General features: G+C 32.7%; 1 long non-coding RNA gene across 1 annotated transcript; it reads left to right on the top strand.

Annotated features, from left to right (window-relative positions):
• The first annotated feature begins 1,271 nt into the window (after positions 1-1,271).
• LOC128196305 (uncharacterized) lies at positions 1,272-3,506 on the top strand. Its single transcript, XR_008248449.1, has 3 exons — positions 1,272-1,400; positions 1,514-1,588; positions 3,103-3,506. It is a non-coding gene; the product is annotated as an uncharacterized LOC128196305 (long non-coding RNA).
• Positions 3,507-5,022: the final 1,516 nt, after the last annotated feature.

Genomic DNA, 5,022 nt, shown 5'->3' with positions numbered 1-5,022 from the left:
TAAATCAACAATAATCATAAAACAATCATATAATCAAAGTAAAGACTTAGCTCCCTTCACTTGACACAACATCTTAAATAATTTTAATACAACCAAAACACCTCTAGCTTCACAAGATGTTTTATCTACACATACAAATATCACAAAGACGATAAGGTTATACTGTTATGACCATTGTTCAAATGATACTTATATAAAAAAGGCTTAATTACCTACTTAGTCTCCATGTTCGGAGGTAATTTGTTGTTTAGTACCCGGTTTTAAAAATGTAGGCATTTGATACCTATGTTTTGAAATTTGTATCAATTGAATCCTACCCACTTAACGCCGTTATAAATCTAACGTTTTTCTGACATCAACTTTGAATTGTGGACGAGCGGTAATGGACGAGCGTCCTCTTAGTGGACGAGCAATTGATAACGCTCGCCCTGTGGACGCAAGTACGTTCAGTGGACGCAAGTACGTTCAGTGGACGCTCGTCCAGCGAAGCGAACGCCCAGTCAGGCAGAAGAGGACGCTCGTCCAGCGAAGCGAACGCCCAGTCAGGCAGAAGAGGACATTCGTCCAGCGAAGCGAACGCCCAGTCAGGCAGAAGAGGACGCTCGTCCAGCGAAGCGAACGCCCAGTCAGGCAGAGGACGCTCGTCCAGCGAAGCGAACGCCCAGTCAGGCAGAAGAGGACGCTCGTCCAGCGAAGCGAACGCCCAGTCAGGCAGAAGAGGACGCTCGTCCAACGATGCTCGTCCACTAAGAGGACGCTCGTCCACAACCGCTCGTCCACAATTCAAAGTTGATGTCAGAAAAACGTTAGATTTATAACGGCGTTAAGTGGGTAGGATTCAATTGATACAAATTTCAAAACATAGGTATCAAATGCCTACATTTTTAAAACCGGGTACTAAACAGCAAATTACCTCCGAACATGGGGACTAAGTAGGTAATTAAGCCTATAAAAAATTTAAAAGATGCATGCAAATGAAAGAAGACTCAAATGTAACAACAAACATAAATAGACCAAGAAATGAGTTGATATTCAATTACACAAATAAATAAATTAATTGATCTAAATTAAAAAGCTCGTCGAAAGGATTATGTGATATGAAAACTTCAAATAGATGAATAAAGAATAAAAATTCTTAAAAAGAAGTCAGAAACATTTTTAAAAAAAAAATATTATGTTTAATAATAATGAAACTCATTTATAATAAAACTATTTATACTCACTATTTTTAATCTATTATTAATTTTATAATATCATTTTCTATATCTTTATATCTTTGACTAAAGTCATTCTTCTCCATCAGTAGTGCCTCTATTATGATTTCTGCTTCTTCGGTGCTTCAATCAGTGCTTCCATCGTTGGTGCCGCTCCCAATCTCGTCTCTCGTTTGTGAGTTTGAGGTAGGGGTTTTGTTTTTTGATCTCTCCTAAGTGAGGGTTTTTCTATTTTGATTTCGCTTTTCCTTTTTGAAGTACATTGTGATGTAAACTCATTTCTGCAAGATTATTTTCAGTGGTTGTGGAGTTGAGGGTTGTGGTCTCTGGTTTACATTTCGACTTGTGTCGCTTCAGTGGTGTATGACTTTGAGGTAGGTTTTTTTCAAATTTTTTGTGTGGTAGTTTTACCCTTTTGAGCACTACCAGTGATGATGTTGTTTTTTTTGTTTATAGTTGCTGTTTGGATGAAAAAGGTTGTATAAACTGCTTGTTATTTTTGCTGTTACTGCAGTAGAAAATCTTGTTGTATTGGGCTGTTTTGATTGTTGTTACTGCACCAGAAACTTTACTGTTTTAACATTAAATTGGTGCAGAAAATTGTTTGTTGTTTTGATTAGAATGCTACAAAAAATTCTTTGTTGTTTTGATGCTGTTACTGCAGAAAAATTATTTGCTGTTTGGGTTAAAATTGTTGCAGGAATTCTCTGTTGTTTGAATTAAAATGCTGTAGACATATTTTATTGTATTAATTTGATAAATCTTCTTTAATATATAATTGTATGGTGTGGGTGCAGAGCATGTATATATATGTATGAACCTGTTTTGATTTTCGGTTTGAGTGAATCAATATTTTATTGGATTATGGAAGGTTGTTTTGCAGTTATAGTTAATTGGGTATGCATTTAAGAATTGAATTAAAATGTATTTGAAATGTTGCTGGTTGGGTATGTTGGATGGATGACCGACAAATTTTAATGTTACATGTTTTAGCTTGATAAAACTATGATCATTGTCCTGTAAAACTTAAAATGCATACTCCATATCTGTCCACAACCATTGAAGTTCTATTAAATAGGTGAGTGATTACAAGTTTTATTTGCAAAAGAATATATTTTTGTGTTGCCCAGGAGGTTGTTGAAGTTATTTAATGTTTGGATTTATATTTGTCATCTTACTTGAATTTGACTTCTTCTTCCGATTGAATTATTTAACTTTATACCCTTTTTAATTTCATGAGATAGCATAATGGTTTGTAATGTTAACTGTGAAGTAATTGTTTCCAGAATGGTCATTTAAAATAAAAATTCAAAATTAACGGTGCAGTAAGTGGTTATTTGGTCATTTGTATGTAGTTAGTTCTTATACTGGTTATGAGCATCTAAAAAAATGATTAAGTTCATTATCAAGCATGATATTAATTAGCCCAATAAGTAGTAATTATTCTTCTATTGAATTGTTTTAGGAGAAGTACAGACAGTGACCATATAAATACATATTTGGATAATATTGAATTTCATGAATAACTTTTACAGGTGCAGTAAGTGGTTATTTGGTCATTCGTATGTGGTTAGTTCTTATACTGGTTATGAGCATCTAAAAAAATGATTAAGTTGATTATCAAGCATGATATTAATTAGCCCAATAAGTAGTAATTATTCTTCTATTGAATTGTTTTAGGAGAAGTACGAACAATGACCATATAAATACATATTTGGATAATATTGAATTTCATGAATAACTTTTACAGGTTCAGTAAGTGGTTATTTGTTCATTCATATGTGGTTATTTATTATTGTGGTTATGGACATCTATAAATTTTATTAAGTTAAGCATGTTATTAATTAGGCAAGTAAGTAGTAATTATTCTTCTATTGAATTATTGTAGGAGAAGCATGGACATGGAGCATATAAATACATGTTTTGATGATATCAAATTTCATGAAGAACATGACAATGTAGAAGAAGAATTAAAGAGTAGTAATACATTGACACGCCTACGTGTCATTAAAGAGTAGTAATACATTGACACGCCTATGTGTCATACAACAGAGTAGTGTAGTTGGATCCTCTTGAAATTCTAAATTTGTAATCTGTTTTAAATTTAATTTTCTTTTATTTTCTTGTAAAAGGTCATTTAAGACCAAGTGTTTGGAAGAGTCCTTGATGTAACACTACCTGCGCTAAGGGAAAGTTGAGCTTGGCTTACAAATTGTTTGAGATTTTCAGTGATGCAGGTGTAAGTCCAGTGAGTTATTGTTATAATTCTATCATGAGTTCTTTTGTCAAAAAGGGTTATTTCACTGAGGCTTGGGCTGTTGTGGCTGAAATGGGAGAAAAATTTTATCATACTGATATAGCTACATACAATATGATACTTCAAGGTTTAGGAAAGATGGGACGATCTGATCTAGTGTTTTTCTTGATCCTTCTTGAAATTCTAGCAGTCTATGAAATTGGAATCTGTAATTTAGTTTTTGCATTATCTGAATTGTGTTGTGATCATAGCTGGTGTACTTCACGATCAATTTTGTTGTATTGTCTTGGCTTCTTGGCTGGCAAATGGCTACTCAATGTTATACATCCTCTGTTTTAAACCCAATTAACCAAAATTTTATGTCCTTAGAACAATTTCGTTCTGATTCAATGTTTTAAAACACTTTATACTTGAAAGTACTTCTTTTAGAATAGATTGGGAGAATTTGATCTGTAAATTAAAGAAACACTATAAACCATCATTCTTTCTATTAAAATTGTTGCATCTATTTCCCCAATCTTTTCATGGGTTTTTGAGGTGTTGTCTACAAATTAAGGAGGGATTATGATCATTATTGCTCCTGCAACAATATTAAATTAAATGTGTATATTTGGTTTCGTATTCAATGAAACCAAACACAAATTTTTATCAACTTTTTTGTATTTAAAATATGAATTTGAAACTACAAACGTCAAACATATAAGAGGTTTCATTGACGGTAAGAATAATAAGATTACTATGAATGCATTACTTGAAAAAATAAGATTACTATTGAATTGAATCACTTTTATTGTTGTACAAATCACCTTTCTGAAATAACCACATATGACCTAGTAGATAACCACTTACTGCACCAAAGAAATGTGGTCATTGGGATTGAATTAGACCACTTTTATTGTTGTACAAAACACCGTTTCGAAATAACCACTTAGGACTTAGTAGATAACCACTTACTGCACCGAAAACATTTGGTCATTGGGATTGAATTAAACAACATTAATTGTTGTACAAGAAAACCGCTCTGAAATAACCACTTAGGACTTAGTAGATAACTACTCACTGAACCAAAAAAATGTGGTCATTGGGATTGAATTAAACAACTTTTATTGGTGTACAGAACACCGTTATGAAATAACCACTTAGAACTTAGTAGATAACCACTTACTGCACCAAAAAAATATGGTCATTAGGATTGAATTAAACAACTTTTATTGTTGTACAAAACACCGTTATGAAATAACCACTTAGGACTTAGTAGATAACCACTTACTGCACACAAAAATTGATAAAATCTCACATAAAAAACCATAACTATTCTTGTTCATAAGCAATTGAGTATATAACCACATAAGCACTACAAAATGTGATCATTGGTATTGAAGTCGATCACTTTCATTCTTGTACACCACAAAAATGTGATCATTGGTATTCTTGTTAAGTTTTGTGAATGGAAAATAAAGGTTTTATTCTTTAAGATAGCACTTGAAATCAGGTTCATCAATTTATTATTGTACAAAATGTCTGTGACAATCAACCACAAATTTTTAGTGT

Source organism: Vigna angularis, chromosome 4 (assembly GCF_016808095.1).
Source record: "Vigna angularis cultivar LongXiaoDou No.4 chromosome 4, ASM1680809v1, whole genome shotgun sequence".
Taxonomy (NCBI): domain Eukaryota; kingdom Viridiplantae; phylum Streptophyta; class Magnoliopsida; order Fabales; family Fabaceae; genus Vigna; species Vigna angularis.
This window is presented reverse-complemented; position numbering and strand designations above follow the sequence as displayed.